Source organism: Triticum aestivum, chromosome 3B (assembly GCF_018294505.1).
Source record: "Triticum aestivum cultivar Chinese Spring chromosome 3B, IWGSC CS RefSeq v2.1, whole genome shotgun sequence".
NCBI lineage: Eukaryota > Viridiplantae > Streptophyta > Magnoliopsida > Poales > Poaceae > Triticum > Triticum aestivum.
In genome coordinates, this window is record NC_057801.1 from 533,359,174 (window position 1) to 533,379,808 (window position 20,635).

A 20,635-nucleotide genomic window follows, 5' to 3' on the forward strand; every position below is an offset into this window, starting at 1 on the left:
GTACTTTGGTCTTCATACCAGGCTTAATGGAAGCAGCTGTGCCATACTCCTTTTTGAGCACTTTCTTCTTAGAAGTGGCCTCATCCTCTACTGCCACATAGTCTTCATCCTCAGATTCTGAGGTTTTCTTCTTTCTGGACCTGGTGGCAGCTTTGGGTAAGTTGCTTGGGGTTCTCCTGCTTCCATCATCAGAGGTGCTAGAGGGACTAGTGCCCTCACTCATCTGAATTTGCTCCTCTTCCCTGTTCTGGCTGTCACTTTGATCAGACATGTTGCAAACACTGACTGCTGACCTTATGAATAGATATAGATGAGATAGAGTGGATGAGCATCACAAAATACAGAGGTTTTTGCAAAAGAATGAGTCAAAAACTTAGTTTTAGTTTTCCACAGAAAGCATTTTGGATCAACCGATTTGCAAACTCGGTGATACCGAAGCAGTTTTGGAACCTAAACTAGTGAACTCGGTCAGACCGAGTCACAGTTCTGTGGCACCGAGACTGCTAGGGTTTCACAAAGTCCCGAACTTGGTCACACCGATTTGCAATTCTCGGTCAGACCGAGAATCACTTGTGTAATGGCCTTAGCCGAATCGGTGGAACCGAGTTCTACAACTCGGTGGGTCCGAGATCGTTTCGGCGGAAACCTAACCCTAAATTTTCAATTCACCTCTAAACTATGGAGTGTTTTGACTGGATAGAATCGTTTCAATCGTGGCAAGAATCATGATGAATACAGTGTGCTAGGAATCGGACGGGGATAGCACTGTGATCGAGTCCATACCCTAGCTTGGCGGTGAACTCGCTATGGCGGCAATGGCGGGGATGAATTCCGTTGATGGCGCCGGAGACCAGCGACTGGAGGTGGCTGGCAACGAGGAGGACGATCCGGAGACCCTGGAGGCAGAGCGAGCTATGTGTGGGTGAAAGAGTTTGGAGAAAGTTTCCAAATTTTGCCCGTGGGTATATATAGCCCAACCCTGTCGGTGTGACCGAGTGGAACAACTCGGTGGCACCGAGATGCATAACTGTTGACAGTTACAGCAACTCGGTGTGACCGAAAAGTTCAAATCGGTTGCACCGAGATTGAAAACCTAGATCGACTTAGTGATCTCGGTATGACCGAAATGGAAGAATCGGTCAGACCGAAACACACAAAGAAGTTTTGGAAGTTTAAGTCTATGACGAATCGGGGACTCCAAGTGCTCCTCACACAGAGTGGTTTGAATCTGACTTGATCAAATTTTGTGATGTAGCATGAATAGAGTTTGAGACAAGAAAAGCATAGATAGCTAGAGAAGGTTCTTAGGCATTCTTGTCCATCCACTTGGCAAAAGAAAAAAGAAACCAATCAATCAAAGCAACAAGTGGATGTCCTCGAATGAGTAAAATATGGAACCAACATGCTCACACAATAAAATGGCAAATGAAATATGTGGCAAAGCATGCACAACCAATTCTAGCATCTATCAAACAATTGGCGATGACTAGGTCATCTATATATGAGTATATTGACTCAGGAGTCAAATGAGAACATTTGATCATAGGTCATACTCATCGTTTAAGCTCAAGTGGGGTTACCACTTTTACATAATGCATTGATATGTTCACACCATTAGAGTTGCTTTGACTCAATTCTTAGAGTTAAGCTCCCCCTAGATGTGAGATCCCCCTTAGAGGGATGAACTAACCTTGGGTTTTGTCAATGATGACTTCATGTAGGTGTTGAAGATGTGGATGCTCAACGTTGATGTAGATAATTTGGAGCAATCCTTGGGAGTGAGTTGCACTTTCAATACCTACACGGGTTAGTCCCACAAGGAACAAACAAGAATATCCATAGACATAGAGTGATGCACACACAAGATGGTGTCTATGAAAGCATTAGGTTACCTTGTCCCTTGTCTTACCAACAAGAGGGTTTGTGACTCCTTGAACTAGTGCAAGATGTGAAAGTTGATTGCACTTGTTGTTGCCAAAATGATATGAGTGAAATATGTTTGCGGAGTCACCCTCAAGAACTCTCTAGTTCTTCTTCTTCGGGATCCACATCATCTTGATGGGAATCCTTGGAGTAGTAGTTGTACTTGATGACGTAGAACTTGACGTAGTCTTAGGAACCCATTTGACCAAGGCCTTTGGAGCTTCTTCAAATGCATCAATCTCCTCTTGAAGCTTATCCTTGCCTTTTTGCTTGTGGTCTTGTGGTGGAAGATCATCTTGAGCTTGTGTCCCCTTGAAGGAAGTAAGATCGTACTTCCCTTGTTGAGGAACAAACTTTGTCTTGGGGTATTGATCTCCTTCCCACTCAACTACATTGGCATTGAACTTTCGTTCAAAACCAACACCTCGGTTCTTCAGGTGTCTTCCTTGCTTGCGTACAATTTCCTCAAATTGCTTACTTGTAACGCCCCGGATTCGATGCGCCATGTGTCCGCCAGTTATTCGCCGTTGTTGCCATGTCATTTGCTTGCGTGTTGCATTTTATCATGTCATCATGTGCATCTGATTTTCCATACATGTTCGTCTCATGCATCCGAGCATTTTTTTTCTGTTGTCCGTTTTGCAATCCGGCACTCCTATGTCCCCCGACGCCCCTTTTTCCTCTTTTCTTGTGCAGGTGTTAAATGTTCTCAAAGTGGACCAAGATTTGCCAAGTGGCCTTGGTACACCACCGGTAGACCTCCTGTCAAGTTTCGTGCCATTTGGAGGTCGTTTGATGCTCCAATGGTTAACCGGGTAACCGTAAAGGCCTCTTTTGTGTGCAGCCCAACACCCCTCCAAAGTGGCCCAATAACCCATCCAAACCCCCTCCATGCTCTCGGTCGTTCGAGCACGATCGTGTGGGTGAAAACCACTCTCCATTTGGACTCTCCTAGCTCCCTCTACCTATATATTTGTGCCTCCCCCCGAAAATCCCGGATGAACCCTAGTCTTCTTCCACCTCTCGCCGCCGGACATGTCCATCCCACGCCGGACGTGTCCGCCCGCCGCCCCCGACGAATCGCGCGCTGCCACGGCGCCGCCTACTCCATCGCGCCGGCCCGCCGGGCCCATCCGGAGCCCGCCAGGGCCCATCCGCCGCCGTTCTTCCTCGCCGGCGCCGCCCGAGGGCCCCGCCGTCGGTCGCTGCCCCGCCGCCCGAGCGCCCCTAGGCCGCGCCGCCATCGCCCCGGCCTTCCCCGCTGCCTAACGACCGTCGCCCGACCCTCTCCCTCAGCCCTGAGCGCCTCCGACCACCGCAGCTCCCTCCTCCCTTCGCCGCTCCGCCGCCTCGCCATCGTCGCCGGCGACCTCGAGGCCGCGCCCCAACACCGCTCGCCGCCCGGCGCTGCCCCTCGGAGTCCGCGCCCGAATTCAGCGAGATCCGGCCGGATCCGCCCCGGTCTGCCTCGTCGGCGCCGCCCCTGCCTTCTACGGCGAGCTGGCCATCCTCGTGAACTGCTCCGCCGTTGAATTTTCCCCTTGAGGTGGTGAAATTCTGCTATGTCCCGAAGATATTTACATTTTATGCCCTGTTCATCATGCCATAACTCCATGTCTGTAGCTCCGTTTTATGCGTGTAATATATCAGTGTTCATCTGAATGTGCTCTTCATTTAATTCCATTGTGTCATGTTCATTTGTGTTCATATTGATGCCCTAATCATCATTGCAAGAGTGCTATATGCTGTAATCTATTGTCTGTTAACAGAACTTGATGATTTGTCTTTTTCACTGCATCTTGTGTGTGCATCCTATGAGCTTGATGTCTACATGTGTTTTGTGCTACATCATGCCATATTTACAGTGGTGTAATCCGTGTGTTTTTGTGAGTCTTGTAGTGAGTGCATCGGGATCATGAAGTAGGGTACTTGCTGTTACTGTTTTGCTAGTCTGAATCTGCTATATCATGATGCTATGTAAACCTGCTGCTACAAGTCATTCTATGCATAATATGGAGGTGTTCACTAAGGATGTTTTGTTGTAGATGCCATGATCTATCCATCCATGCCCTTGGTTGCATTTATGGTCTGCTGTAGCTTGTTGTTATCTTGCTCCAAACTTGCTAAATAATGTTGCTGTCAGCCTGATTAACATTAAGTTCAGTTTTGCCATGAGCTTTTCTAGCGATCCATGCACCCTATGGACTTTTTCTTGCCATGATTAGCTTCTCAAACATGTCTTATTACTTTTGGTTGCATTTTCGTGCCATGTATTTCTCTATGGGGAGTGGTTCAAGCTCACCAACATGCCTACTTATTGTTGTTCCTGCCATGTCTGAATCTGTCATATCATTTGCCATGTTTGCATGGATCCTACCATCTTTTCTGTTGATCTTTGGAATTAGTTCAGTAAGGGAAATTTGTTCTTTGTCTTTAGTGTTATCATTCCATGCCTTTGTTTGCCATGTTAAGTTCCTGTAACATGTTGTTTGATAGCTCTAAACATTGCAACCTGATGTTATTTCTGCCAAGTCTGAAACTGTTATTATTTGCAATCTTGCCATGTCCTTTTGAGCATGTTATAGTGTTTTCTGGAGATAGCTCAGTGTTAATGTTTTGTCATGCTTTACCTGTACTTCATGCCCATGCCTTTTGTTATTATGTTGAGGTGCTGTAGCATATTGTTTTGATGCTTGCTAGATGCCTAGTCGCTGTTTTGGACAGCTTGTCCTTTAAACTTGTATAGTGTATGTGTTGAACCATTGCTCCGTTTTGAGTGTGCTCTATATGAAACTTGCTTGATTTTGCACGAAGTTTCATATTATCATGTTGCGTCCTTGTTTTGAGGTGTTTGCTTGATGTTTGGATGCAGTTAGCATAAATGCCATGTTTAACTTGTTTTGCTCATATCTTCTAGGCCGTAGCTCCGAACTAAATGAACTTTATATGAAACTTGACTAGAATCTCGTGTAGATCATCTTGGTGCATCTTAACTTGCTGTTTAACAACTTGAACATAAGGTTTATTCAGTTCTGGACCAATTTCTAAATTTGCATATGAGGACTTACCGGAATTGTTATATGTTGTTTCCGGCCTCATTTAACTTTGCTTTGATGTGTTGTGCTTGTATGCATCATCTCTTGCCATGAGTAGCCTCATGTAGCTTTGTCATGCATCATGCTTGTTGTGCATCATGTCTTGTCTATGTGTGGTATGTTTACCATGTTGTGTGCTTCTTCTCGATAGTTCCTGTATCGTTGCGATCGTGAGGATTCGTTCGTCTACGCTTGGTTCGTATTCGTGGCTTCATCTTCTTCATGGACTCGTTCTTCTTCCTTGCGAGATTTTAGGCAAGATGACCGTCACCTTGGATCTCATTACTATCATTGCTATGCTAGTTGCTTCGTTCTATCGCTATGCTGCACTTCCTATCACTTGCTCCTCAAGCCTCTCAAACTACCATGTCAGCCTCTAACCTTTTTCACCCTTCCTAGCAAACCGTTGTTTGGCTATGTTACCGCTTTGCTCAGCCCCTCTTATAGCGTTGTTAGTTGCAGGTGAAGTTGAAGATTGCTCCATGATGGACAGGATTATGTTGGGATATCACAATATCTTTTATATTATTAATGCATCTATATACTTGGTAAAGGGTGGAAGGCTCGGCCTTATGCCTGGTGTTTTGTTCCACTCTTGCCGCCCTAGTTTCCGTCATATCGGTATTATGTTCCCGGATTTTGCGTCCCTAACGCGGTTGGGTGATTTATGGGACCCCCTTGACAGTTCGCTTTGAATAAAACTCCTCCAGCAAGGCCCAACATTGGTTTTACCATTTGCCTACCACCTATACCTTTCCTTTGGGAGTAATTAACCCGAGGGTCATCTTTATTTTAGCCCCCCGGGCCAATGCTTGTCTAAGTGTTGGTCCAAACTAGAGCACCGTGCGGGACCATCCCTTGGCAACTTGGGTTACGTTGGTACTTGTACACTTCGCTTTGCTGGTCTTGTTTTACCATTATCGAAATGTCTTGTAAACCGGGATTCCGAGACTGATCGGGTTTTCCTGGGAGAAGGAATATCCTTCGTTAACCGTGAGAGCTTGTGGTGGGCTAAGTTGGGACACCCCTGCAGGGTATAAACTTTCGAGAGCCGTGCCCGCGGTTATGTGGCAGATGGGAATTTGTTAATGTCCGGTTGTAGATAACTTGACACCAGATCCGAATTAAAACACATCAACCGCATGTGTAGCCGTGATGGCCTCTTCTCGGCGGAGTCCGGGAAGTGAACACTGTTTTGGGTTATGTTTGACGTAAGTAGGAGTTTAGGATCACCTCTTTATCATTGCTGGCTTCATGACCGTTCCGTTTGTTCTCTTCTTGCTCTTATATGCATAAGTTAGCCACCATACTTTGCTTAGCCGCTACTGCAACCTCACCACTTTACCCCTTCCTTTCCCATTAAGCTTTGCTAGTCTTGATACCCATGGTAATGGGATTGCTGAGTCCTTGTGGCTCACAGATTACTACAACAACAGTTGCAGGTACAGGTTATGCGATGATCATGATGCGAGAGCGATGTTGCTTGTTTTGGAGTTCTTCTTCTGCTTCTTCTTCGATCAGGGGATAGGTTCCAGGTCGGCAGCCTGGGCTAGCAGGGTGGATGTCGCTTGAGTTTCTGTTTGTGTTTCATCCGTAGTCGGATGATGTTCTTGTGTAAGATGATATTGTATTCGTGTGGCATTGTATGCCTTATGTATGTATCCCTATCTATTATGTAATGTTGATGTAATGATATCCACCTTGCAAAAGCGTCTTCAAGATACGCTTCTATCCTTGGTGGGACCTTCGAGTTCCTTTAGGATAGGGTCGCATCTTGGGCGTGACAAGTTGGTATCAGAGCCTCGACCGACCATAGGAGCCCCTTGTTTGATCGTGTAGTTTGGCCGTTATTAAGTCTAGAAGAAAACTGATTTCTGAGTCTAGTTATATCGGAGAGTAGGAATTCTTTTTACTCCTCAGCCCCTTCGTCGCTCTGGTGAGGAATCTTGACGTAGGTGTTTTGAGTTATTCCTCTTCCCCTTCAAATTTTTCTTTAGGATCACGCAGTTGGTTTTTCGATCGTTGTTCCTCAGCTCTTTGCATTCGGTGCATTTCTCGTCTAGTTGATTCGACCCTCTTTGTTTTACGAGATCATTCCTTGGTTCTTTCTCAATGTCGTCCTTGGTTGTCTTCTTTTCCCACCCGCCCTCCCTTTTCATCTTCGAGCCGGAGTCCGTAATCGAGTATCCATCATACTCGTGCGAAGTATTTGCTTTCTTTCCTCAATGATTTCAACCGGTGTTTTCTATTCAAGATATTCGTCGGTTCCCCCTTCCAAGTTTCCTTTGTTTTTTCCCGCCCTCCCACCCTCTTCTTCCTGGAGCCTTAGTCTCTTTCGAGCATCAATTTTCATTCATACGGAGTCTCTTCAGTCTTCCCTCAATTATTTCAACTGGTGAATTCTCTTTTGTTTGACATTCTTCATCTCTTTTCCGGTGGCATCAATTCAAGTTTTTCAGGTTGATCACATTCTTTTCCTTGGATCAAGTGTTCTCCTTGCTCGTTCGCCTCTCGCCAGTTTATCCTTCCGGAGTGCTCAAGACATCTCAGGAGATTCGTCTGTGTTTGAATTAATTCGAGGTTGTCACCTCATTCAAATATTTCAATTGTTCCGGTGCATCATCTATCTTTTCAACAATCCTTTTCAAAGGTGTTATCTCTCCAGTGGGCCCTAACCCACAGGTTTTTTTCCCAGGATCTTACTTGACTCTTCTAATTATTCCGGAGCCATTCCTAATTCTTTTCGAGTTTGACATAAGAATGAATTTCATCAGTCAGATGCCATCTCCAAGATCGCTTTCAAATTCTTTTCATCTTTGGTTCTACCTTTCCTCTTTTTCATTATTCTGGAGTTTCTCAGTAATTTTGGTGGTGTTTTCCGTCGTCATTTGAAGACCGAAGTAGAGTTTTTCCTCTAAATCTTGCCCGTTCTCCCGAAGTTTCGTGGTTCTAGCTTCATGTTATCCTCTCGAATTATTCCATTTGTCAGAGATTCCTTTTCTTACCCATCCGGAGTATGTCAGGAGTTGTTTTTCCATTTCTTTTCACCGGAGGCCATCATTCCAGAAGAACTCTTCGTCCTCACATTTCAGCTACCGTTATCCAATTATCCCGGCGCTGCGTTCAAGTGCTCTTTAATCAGTTCGAGTTCTTCCTGTTCTTTTGCATCTAAATCCCCTCTAGCAAATTGGTTCTTCTAATTCTTCCCGGTGATTCAATCTCTTCATCCATCATTTTTGAATTCTTACGGTGGTTCGTTCAGATTCTTTTTTTCCCTTGATTAGCATTTTAATTCATTCGTTCTTTCCAATCCTACCAGTGGTTCATGAAGACTTTCTCAAGTTTTGCGCCATATACCCCCTTAATCCTTTTCAAGAAGAATAAGTAGTATGCAAAATCAATTGTCTCATCAATTTAATTTGATGAACGATAAGCATACAATAAATCTTATTCTTATTTCCTCAAAGTGAGTATCCCTTCCTTCAGAGTTTGTTCTTGAGGAATAAATTCTAGTTCCAAGTGTTTTTCATCTTTTCTTTTCCGGAGTTCAAATTTCCTCGGCCATTTCGTCGGAACCTCCATCTAAATCATCGCAAGGCCCATCTTATTCTTTCTTACTTCATTCTATCTCATCATCCTTTTGTCACCGGAGTTCTTCATGATTTAATTCATTCTTTCAAGTGTTCATCAAGATTTATGTTGGTGGAGTTCAAGTATCTTTCCTCCTCGCATCTCGAAGTGCAATTAAATCTCCGTATTCTTTTGAAGTGGAGTTTTGCATTTCTTCGTTCTTCTAAGCTATCAAATCATTTCTGTTTGTGGCCGGTTATCACCTTATGATCTTGAGATGTTACCTATAAGACCACAACAAGCTTATTCTTTTTGTTGTTGATTTTTATCAACAACTCCGTTTAAATCTTCCTTCTAAAGATGCTTTCAATTTCATTCGTGGCACAAGTTGTCATTTTTCTTCTGCGTTCTTTTCATTCAACTCTTTCAATTCTTTCTGGAGGCTTTGTGTCATGTCTTTATCAATTATCATTCCATCCTCTCAAGCTCGTGTTCTATTCCTCAATGTTTCAGCCGGAGTGCTGCCTAAATCCTTTCAGTCTTATTCGTTTCTTATCCCGTTCTAACCGGAGTGGTTTCATAGTCTATCTGATTCCGTGATCTTTCGAGTCTCGTCATTCTCGTCGTTCCTCTCTTCTTCTCGAGTGCTCTCGATTATTTGCTTCTTCTCTTGAGTTCTTGTTTCACTCATCCCTTTTCCCTTCCGTTTCGGTCCTAAGATCTCGGGACGAGATCTCTTGTTAGTGGAGGAGTTTTGTAACGCGCCGGATTTGATGCGCCAGGTGTCTGCCAGTTATTCGCCGTTGTTGCCATGTCATTTGCTTGCGTGTTGCATTTTATCATGTCATCATGTGCATCTCATTTTGCATACGTGTTAGTCTCATGCATCCGGGCATTTTTCCCGTTGTCCGTTTTGCAATCCGGCACTCCTATGTCCCCCGACGCTCCTTTTGCCTCTTTTCTTGTGCGGGTGTTAAACATTCTTGGAGTGGACCGAGATTTGTCAAGCGGCCTTGGTACACCACCGGTAGACCGCCTGTCAAGTTTCGTGCCATTTGGAGGTCGTTTGATGCTCCAACGGTTAACCGGGTAACCGTAAAGGCATCTTTTGTGTGCAGCCCAACACCCCTCCAAAGTGGCCCAATAACCCATCCAAACCCCCTCCATGCTCTCGGTCGTTCGATCACGATCGTGTGGATGAAAACCGCTCTCCATTTGGACTCTCCTAGCTCCCTCTACCTATATATTTGTGCCTCCCCCTGGAAATCCCGGATGAACCCTAGTCTTCTTCCACCTCTCGCCGCCGGACATGTCCATCCCGCACAGGACGTGTCCGCCCGCCACCCCCGATGAATCGCGCGCTGCCACGTCGCCCCCGCCGCCGCCTCCACCGGCGCCGGCCCGCCGGGCCCATCCGGAGCCCGCCCGGGCCAATCCACCGCCGTTCTTCCTCGCCGGTGCCGCCCGAGCGCCCCTCCGCCGCGCCGCCGTCACCCCGGCCTTCCCCGCCGCCGCCCGACCGCCGCCCGACCCTCTCCCTCAGCCCCGAGCGCCGCCGGCCACCGCAGCTCCCTCTGTCCTTCGCCGCTCCACCTGCCTCGCCATCGTCGCCGGCGACCTCGAGGCCGCGCCCCAACGCCGCTCGCCGCCCGGCGCCTCCCCTCGGAGTCCGCGCCCGGATCCGCCCGGATCTGCCTCGCCAGTGCCACCCCTGCCTTCTGCGGCGTCCTTCTCCGGCGAGCCGGCCATCCTCGTGAACCGCACCGCCGTTGACTTTTCCCCTCGAGCTGGTGAAATTCTGCCAAGTCCCGAAGATAGTTACATTTTTATGCCCTGTTCATCATACCATAACTCCATATTTGTAGCTCCGTTTTGTGCATATAACATATCAAAGTGTTCATCTGAATGTGCTCTTCATTTCATTCCATTGTGTCATGTTCATTTGTGTTCATCTTGATGCCCTAATCATCATTGCAAGAGTGCTATATGCTGTAATCTGCTGTCTGTTAATAGAACTTGATGATTTGTCTTTTTCATTGCATTTTGTGTGTGCATCCTATGAGCTTGATGTCTACATGTGTTTTGGTGCTACATCATGCCATCTTTACAGTGGTGCAATCCATGTATTTTTGTGCGTCTTGTAGTGAGTGCATCGATATCGTGAAGTAGGGTACTTGCTGTTACTGTTTTGCTAGTCTGAATCTGCTATATCATGATGCTATGTAAACCTGATGCTACAAGTCATTCTATGCATAATATGGAGGTGTTCACTAAGGATGTTTTGTTGTACATGTCATGCTCTGTTCATCCATGCCCCTGGTTGCATTTATGGTCTGCTGTAGCTTGTTGTTATCTTGCTCCAAACTTGCTAAATAATGTTGCTGTCAGCCTGATTAACATTAAGTTCAGTTTTGCCATGAGCTTTGCCAGTTATCCATGCACCCTATGGACTTGTTCTTCCCATTCTTAGCTTATCAAACATGTCTTCTTACTTTTGGTTGCCTTTTGATGCCATGTATTGCTCTGTGGTGAGTGGTTCAAGCTCACGAACATGCCTACTTATTGTTGTTCCTGCCATGTCTGAATCTGTCATATCATTTGCCATGTTTTCATGGATCCTACCATCTTTTCTGTTGATCTTTGGAATTAGTTCAGTAAGGGAGTTTTGTTCTTTGTATTTAGTGTTATCATGCCATGCCTTTGTTTGCCATGTTAATTTCCTGTAACATGTTGTTTGATAGCTCTAAACATTGCAACCTGATGTTATTTCTGCCAAGTCTGAAACTGTTATTATTTGCAATCTTGCCATGTCCTTTTGAGCATGTTATAGTGTTTTCTGGAGATAGCTCAGTGTTAATGTTTTGTCATGCTTTACCTGTACTTCATGCCCATGCCTTTTGTTATTATGTTGAGGTGCTGTAGCATATTGTTTTGATGCTTGCTAGATGCCTAGTCGCTGTTTTGGACAGCTTGTCCTTTAAACTTGTATAGTGTATGTGTTGAACCATTGCTCCGTTTTGAGTGTGCTCTATATGAAACTTGCTTGATTTTGCACGAAGTTTCATATTATCATGTTGCGTCCTTGTTTTGAGGTGTTTGCTTGATGTTTGGATGCAGTTAGCATAAATGCCATGTTTAACTTGTTTTGCTCATATCTTCTAGGCCGTAGCTTCGAACTAAATGAACTTTATATGAAACTTGACTAGAATCTCGTGTAGATCATCTTGGTGCATCTTAACTTGCTGTTTAACAACTTGAACATAAGGTTTATTCAGTTCTGGACCAATTTCTAAATTTGCATATGAGGACTTACCGGAATTGTTATATGTTGTTTCCGGCCTCATTTAACTTTGCTTTGATGTGTTGTGCTTGTATGCATCATCTCTTGCCATGAGTAGCCTCATGTATCTTTGTCATGCATCATGCTTGTTGTGCATCATGTCTTGTCTATGTGTGGTGTGTTTACCATGTTGTGTGCTTCTTCTCGATAGTTCCCGTTTCGTTGCGATCGTGAGGATTCGTTCGTCTACGCTTGGTTCGTATTCGTGGCTTCATCTTCTTCATGGACTCATTCTTCTTCCTTGCGGGATTTAAGGCAAGATGACCGTCACCTTGGATCTCATTACTATCATTGCTATGCTAGTTGCTTCGTTCTATCGCTATGCTGCGCTACCTATTACCTATTTATCAAGCCTCCCAAATTGCCATGTCACCTCTAACCTTTGACACCCTTCCTATGCAAACCATTGTTTGGCTATGTTACCGCTTTGCCCAGCCCTCTTATAGTGTTGCTAGTTGCAGGTGAAGTTGAAGATTGCTCCATGATGGACAGGATTTTGGTTGGGATATCATAATATCTCTTATATTATTAATGCATCTATATACTTGGTAAAGGGTGGAAGACTCGGCCTTATGCCTGGTGTTTTGTTCCACTCTCGCCGCCCTAGTTTCCGTCATACCGGTGTTATGTTCCCGATTTTGCGTTCCCTTAACGCGGTCGGGTGATTTATGGGACCCCCTTGACAGTTTGCTTTGAATAAAACTCCTCCAGGAAGGCCCAACCTTGGTTTTACCATTTGCCTCACATAGCCTTTTTCCCTTGGGAGTCGTGCTCTCGAGGGTCATCTTATATTATTATCCCCCCGGGCCAGTGCTCGTCGTGAGTGTTGGTCCAAACCTAGTCAACCGCCGGGAGCCATCCCTGGGCAACTCTGGGCTGGCCTACCGGTATGCTTCGGCTATCCGGTGTGTCCTAAGAACGAGATACGTGCAGCTCCTATCAGGATTGTCGACACATCGGGAGGCTTTGTTGGTCTTGTTTTACCATTGTCGAAATGTCTTGTAAACCGGGATTCCGAGTCTGATCGGGTCTTCCTGGGAGAAGGAATATCCTTCGTTGACCGTGAGAGCTTGTCATGGGCTAAGTTGGGACACCCCTGCAGGGTATAACTTTCGAAAGCCGTGCCTGCGGTTATGGCAGATGGGAATTTGTTAATGTCTGGTTGTAGATAACTTGACACCAGATCCGAATTAAAACGCATCAACCATGTGTGTAGCCGTGATGGTCTCTTTTCGGCGCAGTCCGAGAAGTGAACACGGTCTTTGGGTTATGTTTGACGTAAGTAGGAGTTCAGGATCACTTCTTGATCATTGCTAGCTTCACGACCGTTCCGCTTGCTCTCTTCTCGCTCTTATATGCGTAAGTTAGCCACCATACTTTGCTTAGCCGCTGATGCAACCTCACCACTTTACCCCTTCCTTTCCCATTAAGCTTTGCTAGTCTTTCTACCCATGGTAATGGGATTGCTGAGTCCTCGTGGCTCACAGATTACTACAACAACAGTTGTAGGTACAGGTTATGCGATGATCATGACGCGAGAGCGATGTTGCTTGTTTTGGAGTTCTTCTTCTGCTTCTTCTTCGATCAGGGGGAAGGTTCCAGGTCGGCAGCCTGGGCTAGTAGGGTGGATGTCGTTTGAGTTTCTATTTGTGTTTCATCCGTAGTGAGATGATGTTCTTGTGTAAGATGATGTTGTATTCGTGTGGCATTGTATGCCTTATGTATGTATCCCTATCTATTATGTAATGTTGATGTAATGATATCCACCTCGCAAAAGCGTCTTCAAGATGCGCTTCTATCCTTGGTGGGACCTTCGAATTCCTTTAGGATAGGGTCGCATCTTGGGCGTGACATTACTCCCGGCAAGGCTCTTGTAAACACCTTTCTCTATAATTCCCTTCAATAAGCTATTTTCTTGCTCAAGTGTAACTTGGCTAAGAGAATCATTAGTGAAATCAAGAGAACTACTAGAATCAACAACATTGGATTTAGCATGATTATTGTTACTACTAGAGGAAGAATCCTTCTTGTTCTTGTTAATGGACTTGACTTCAGGCATGTAAGTAGATAAGAGTAAACGCTTGGCAATGTAAGAAGAACTTTTCTTACGGAGATCATCATTGATTGCCTTTAAGAACTCATGCTCTTGCTCAAGCTTGAGCTTTTCAAAGCGTAACTTCTCATGAGTCCTTAAAAGTTCTCGATGATCTTCTAAGATAGTTTCATGAGCTAACTTAAGAGTGTTTAGTTCTTTAGTTAGAAGCTCAATCTTCTCCTTATCATTGTCATTCGTTTTATCTTGATTAGCATGATTAATTGATGTTTCATCATAGTATTCATCACTAGAGTTGTCAACAAGTAAATCATCATCACCTAGCAAGTCATCTTCATCACTATTGAAATCAACATACTCGGGGTGTGTTACCTTTGGGCCTTTAGCCATGAAGCATCTTCCAAGTCCTTCATTTGGTGAATCAAATATGTCATAGGAGTTGGTTGACACAAGTGCTAGACTGGCAACACCTTCATCTTGACTATATTTGGAGTCAGAGTGATAGCTTCTCTCGGAGTGATTGTCGGAGTCGGAGACGGATACCCATTCACCAACATGATCTTGATGTCTTCGTTTTGTGTAGCTCCTTGATGACTTGTCCTTCCTTTCCGAATCCTTGCTTCCCCGGGATGTTCTTTGTTCATAACGATCATCTCTACTCCTCCTCTCTCTTGGTGGTGATTCTTCTCTTCTACTTCTCCTCTTGGGTGATTCTTCTCTTCTTTTGTGGGGTGTCGTACACTCATTGGAATAGTGTCCGGGTCTCCCACAATTGTAACAATTGCGCTCTCGACTAGAAGATCTTTTGTCATTGTAGGACCTTGGCTTGGAGCTTCTCTCTTTGCTTCTATTCTTGTAGAACTTGTTGAAGTTCTTCACCATTAAGCTCAATTCTTCATTGAAGGTTTGTTTCTCACTTGATGATGTAGGGGCTTCACATGAGGCTTTGTAAGCACCACTTGACTTGTTGTGAAGTTCCTTCTTATCCTTGAGTGACATCTCATGAGCAACAATTCTTCCAATGACTTTCGTTGGCTTGAGATCTTTGTAATTGGGCATCATTTGGATCAATGTGCACACAGTATCATATTTTCCGTCCAAAGTCCTTAGGATCTTCTTGATGATGAATTTGTCGGTCATCTCTTCACTTCCTAAGCCCGCAATCTCATTTGTGATAAGAGCAAGCCTAGAGTACATTTCAGTGACACCTTCACCATCCTTCATTTTGAACTTGTCAAGTTGACTTTGAAGCACATCCAACTTGGATTCCTCGACGGAGTCAGTACCTTCATGCATATCAATCAAAGTGTCCCAAATTTCCTTTGCATTCTCAAGACGGCTGATTTTGTTGAATTCTTCAGGGCACAATCCATTGAAGAGGATATCACAAGCTTGAGCGTTGTATTGCAGCATCTTCAACTCTTCCGCGGTAGCTTCACGGTTCGGTTCTCTCCCATCAAAGAATTCACCTTGCAAGCCAATACACACAATAGCCCAAATGGCGGGGTTATGTCCAAGAATATGCATTTTCATCTTATGCTTCCAACTAGCAAAATTAGTACCATCAAAGCAAGAACCTCTATGGTGATAATTTCCCTCGCTAGATGCCATACTCTCCTAGGTTGTGAAACCAAGGCTATGACCACCAAAAGCTATGGAAATTAAAGCAAATGGAGACCAAAGCTCTGATACCACTTGTAGGATCGAAAGTATGTCTAGAGGGGGGGGTGATTAGACTACTTAACCAAATAAAAACTTATCCTTTTCCCAGTTTTAGTCTTTGGCAGATTTTAGCTATCTTAGCACAAGTCAAGCAATCTTAACACAATTCAAGCAAGCATGCAAAGAGTATATGGGCAACGGAAAGTAAAGCATGCAACTTGCAAAAATGTAAAGGGAAGGGTTTGGAGGATTCAAACGCAATTGGAGACACGAATGTTTTTGTCGTGGTTCCGATAGGTGGTGCTATCGTACATCCACGTTGATGGAGACTTCAACCCATGAAGCGTAACAGTTGCGCGAGTCCACGAAGGGCTCCACCCACGAAGGGTCCACGAAGAAGCAACCTTGTCTATCCCACCATGGTCGTCGCCCATGAAGGACTTGCCTCACTAGCGGTAGATCTTCATGAAGTAGGCGATCTCGTTGCCCTTACAAACTCCTTGGTTCAACTCCACAATCTTGTCAGAGGCTCCCAAGTGACACCTAGCCAATCTAGGAGACATCACTCTCCAAGAAGTAACAAATGGTGTGTTGATGATGAACTCCTTGCTCTTGTGCTTCAAATGATAGTCTCCCCAACACTCAACCCTCTCTCACATGATTTGAATTTGGTGGAAAGAAGATTTGAGTGGAAAGCAACTTGGGGAAGGCTAGAGATCAAGATTCATATGGTAGGAATGGAATATCTTGGCCTCAACACATGAGTAGGTGGTTCTCTCTCAGAAACAACAAGTTGGAAGTGTAGGTTTGTTCTGATGGCTGTGTCCACGAATGAAGAGGAGGTGGAGGGGTATATATAGCCTCCACACAAAATCTAACCGTTACAGAGAACTTGCCAAACTCGGTCGGACTGATTTAGCAAATCTAGTGACCGTTAGGATTTTCGGTGGGACCGACATGCAACTCGGTAGGACCGATGTGGTTAGGGTTAGGGCATAACATAATCTCGGTGAGACCGATTACACAAACTCGGTGAGACCGATTTTGGTAATAAGCTAACCAGAGAGTTGGTCAGGTAAACTCGGTTGGACCGATTCGCTCATTTCAGTGGGACCGGAATGTTACAAAAAGGAAACAGGGAGTTTACATTGCAATCTCGGTGGGACCAATCTCTCATCTCGGTGGTACCGAAACGTTACGAAGGGAAACAGAGAGATTACAATCCCGTCTCGGTGAGACCGAGATCCCTATCGGTGAGACCGATTTGCCTAGGGTTTGTGGCAGTGGCTATGACATCTGAACTCGGTGGCGCCAGGTAGAAAGAATCGGTAGGGCTGAGTTTGACTTTTGGTTTAGGTCATATGTGGATGTGAGAAATTAGTTGAGGGTTTTGGAGCATATCACTAAGCACTGTGGAGCAAGAAACTCATTAAGCAACACCTCATCCCTCCTTGATAGTATTGGCTTTTCCTATAGACTCAATGTGATCTTGGATCACTAAAATATAAAATGTAGAGTCTTGGGCTTTTGAGCTTGAGCCAATCCTTTTATCCTTAGCATTTTGAGGGATCCACTTTTCTCATCCATGCCATGCCATTCATTGAGCTTTTCCTGAAATATTCATCTTGGAATGATGTTAGCTCAATGAGCTATATGTTGTTAGGAATTACCAAAACCACCTAGGGATAGTTGCACTTTCATCACCTCAGCTCACTTAGGCAATTAAGATCTCACAAGGATATGCAAGGAATTAACTAAAGGTTTTGCAATGAATTGGATGTAGGAAATGCAGAACAAAACAGAGAAAAGAAAAGAAATCTAGATGATTTTTTTTGAAAGGGGAACAGGCATGCAAGAGAAAAATGCAAGAACAAAGAGAGACAGTAGAGACCTTCATCTAGAATTGGTCAGCGACAAAGTCACCTATGTTAGAGTATATTAACTTAGGAGTTAAGTGAATACACTTGATCATAGGTCATACTCATCGTTTAAGCTCAAAATGGGGTTGCCATTTTTCGTTTAAGCATTTTGATGTATTCACATCTTGTTGAGTTGCTTTGACCCCTGTCTTGGAGTAAAGCTTCTCTAATATGGAATGACATACCTTGGGTGGTGGTGTTGATCTTGGTCATGTAGTTGAACTTGTGTAGGATACTCAAGGTTGATGTAGTTTATCAAGAGTTGGGAGCACCACTTGTAGTTGAAGTTCATCTTCCTACATGGGTTAGTCTTCCAAGGAAGAGCAGTTACCCAAAATGACAATCATGAAATTTGATATAAAGAAATAGTCAAAGGATATATTGAATGGATTTGTGCTTCCTTGTCTTCAACCACCATTTTGTAGCGACTTGGAGATGTAGAGATTGCTTAGAATGTGGTTGAGTTACAATCTCATAGAGTTGGGCTTATCCAAGTACCTACAAGGGTTAGATAGCATGCAAGAGTACAAGTATATCCAAGACATATATCATCATCATAAGAGAAATATCAAGGATTAGTCAAAGTAAGGCTCATGCCTTGCATGCATCCACATGGAGTTTCTACTCCATGTTTGAGGCATCAATGATGTTCAATTCACCTCTCAACCTACAAAACACTTTCCCATCAAGTGGTTTGGTGAATATATCCGCCAATTGCTTATCGGTATGAACATGCTTGAGTTTGATATCTCCCTTAGCAACATGATCTCGAATGAAATGATGACAAACTTCAATATGCTTAGTTCGAGAATGTTGCACGGGATTATGAGCAATCTTAATAGCACTCTCACTGTCACAAAGAAATGGAACATGTTTCACATATATCCCATAATCTTTAAGAGTTTGGGTCATCCAAAGTAATTGAGCACAACATGAACCGGTGGCAATACATTCCACTTCGGTGGTGGATAAGGATACCGAGTTTCGTCTCTTGGAGGACCAAGACATAAGAGATCTACCAAGAAATTGACAAGTACCCGAAGTAGACTTTCTATCAACCTTGTCACCGGCATAGTCCAAATCGGAGTAACCAACAAGATTAAAAGAAGACCTCTTAGGATACCAAATGCCAAAAATAGGTGTATGAATTAAGTATCTCACTATCCTTTTCACAACCTTAAGATGACATTCTTTGGGGGCTGCTTGATATCATGCACACATGCACACACTTAGCATAATATCGAGACGGGAGACACATAGATATAACAATGAACCAATCATAGAGCGGTAAACCTTTAGGTCAACCGGTTCGCCATCCTTTGTCAAGTCAAGATGTCCACTAGTAGGCATGGGGGTATTCATACCTTTGCATTCTTGCATGTTGAACTTCTTGAATAAGTACTTGGTGTACTTTGTTTGAGAGATAAAGGTTCCCTCCTTAGTTTGCTTGATTTGCAAACCAAGAAAGAACTAGAGTTCACTCATCATGGACATCTCAAACTTCTCCGACATTAGCTTCCCAAACTTTTCACTAAAATGAGGGTTAGTTGATCCAAATATGATCATCAACATAAATTTGGCACACAAATAATTCTCCATTAACCCTTTTAGTAAAGAGTGTAGAATCCATTTTACCAATTTCAAACCCTTTTTCAAGAAGAAACTTAGTCAAGCATTTATACCAAGCTCTAGGAGCTTGTTTAAGACCATAAAGAGCTTTGTGGAGTTGGTAAACATGGTCAGGTTTCTTAGGATTAACAAAGCCGGGAGGTTGTTTAACATAAACTTCCTCAATTTCACTAGCAAGAAAAGCACTTTTGATGTCCATTTGATATAAGGTAATGTCATGATGATTGGCATAAGCAAGTAAGATGCGAATGGACTCAACTCTAGCAACGGGGGTACATGTCTCACCATAGTCCATACCTTCTACTTGAGTGTAGCCTTGAGCAACAAGATGTGCCTTGTTGCGTACAACTTGTCCATCTTCATCTTGCTTGTTCCGAAACAGCCATTTGGTTCCAATGCCATTGTGCTTCTCATCGGGCTTTTCAACCAACGTCCACACTTGGTTCCTCCCAAAGTTGTGTAGTTCTTCGTGCATGGCATTTATCCGATCCGGATCTTCCAATGCTTATTCAACCTTCATAGGTTCAATGCTAGAAATGAATGATTAATGTTCACAAAAGTTAGCTAAACAAGTTTTAGAGCAAGCAATTCTCCCGGTTTGAATGTCATCAAAGATTTGTTCGACGGGATGATCTCTTGAGACTCTTGCTCGAACTCGTGAGAGCTTTTGTTTGGGTCAGGGTGGAACATCCTCTTCATTGTCTTGTTCTTCCTCTTGTATTTCTTCGTTGTTGTTGTTCTCCCGTGTAGCTGGAGAAGGAGGTCGTCGAGGTTCATCTTGTTGTACATCCTCGTTCTCATCGTCTTGATGTGTCCCACATGTGGATGCCTCCAAGTCAACTTGTGGTTCACCTTCGCGTGTAGTTGAGGCTTCCACTTGGACGGACAAGGTACTCTCCTTCACCTCCGTTGGGTGAATCTTGCCAATAGACAAGTCTTGGATTGCTGCCGAAGGATCTTTGTCACCTAAATCAATTGGCAATTGCTCTACTTGCGAGCCGTTAGATTCATCATACTTCACATCTACTGTCTCTTCAACCTTTCGGGTGAAATTGTTGTAGACACAGTAAGTGTGAGAGTTTGAGCCATAACCGAGTAGGAACCTTCATGAGATTTAGGAGCAAATTTCGGACGACGATGCTTATCAAGAATGTAGCACTTTGAGCCGAATACCCGAAAGTATCCAACTTGGGGTTTGTTACCGGTCAGAAGCTCGTATGCCGTCTTGCCGAGTAGCTTGTGAAGATATAGATGATTCGTTGCATGACAAGTTGTCTCAACTACTTCCGCCCAAAAGTGTTTTGGTGTCTTGTACTCATCAAGCATCATTCTTGCCATTTCGATGAGCGTCCAGTTGTTCCTCGCAACAAATCCATTTTGTTGAGGTGTGTACGTAGCCGAGAACTCATGTGAAATCCCTTCTTCGTCAAGAAAGGTGTCCACA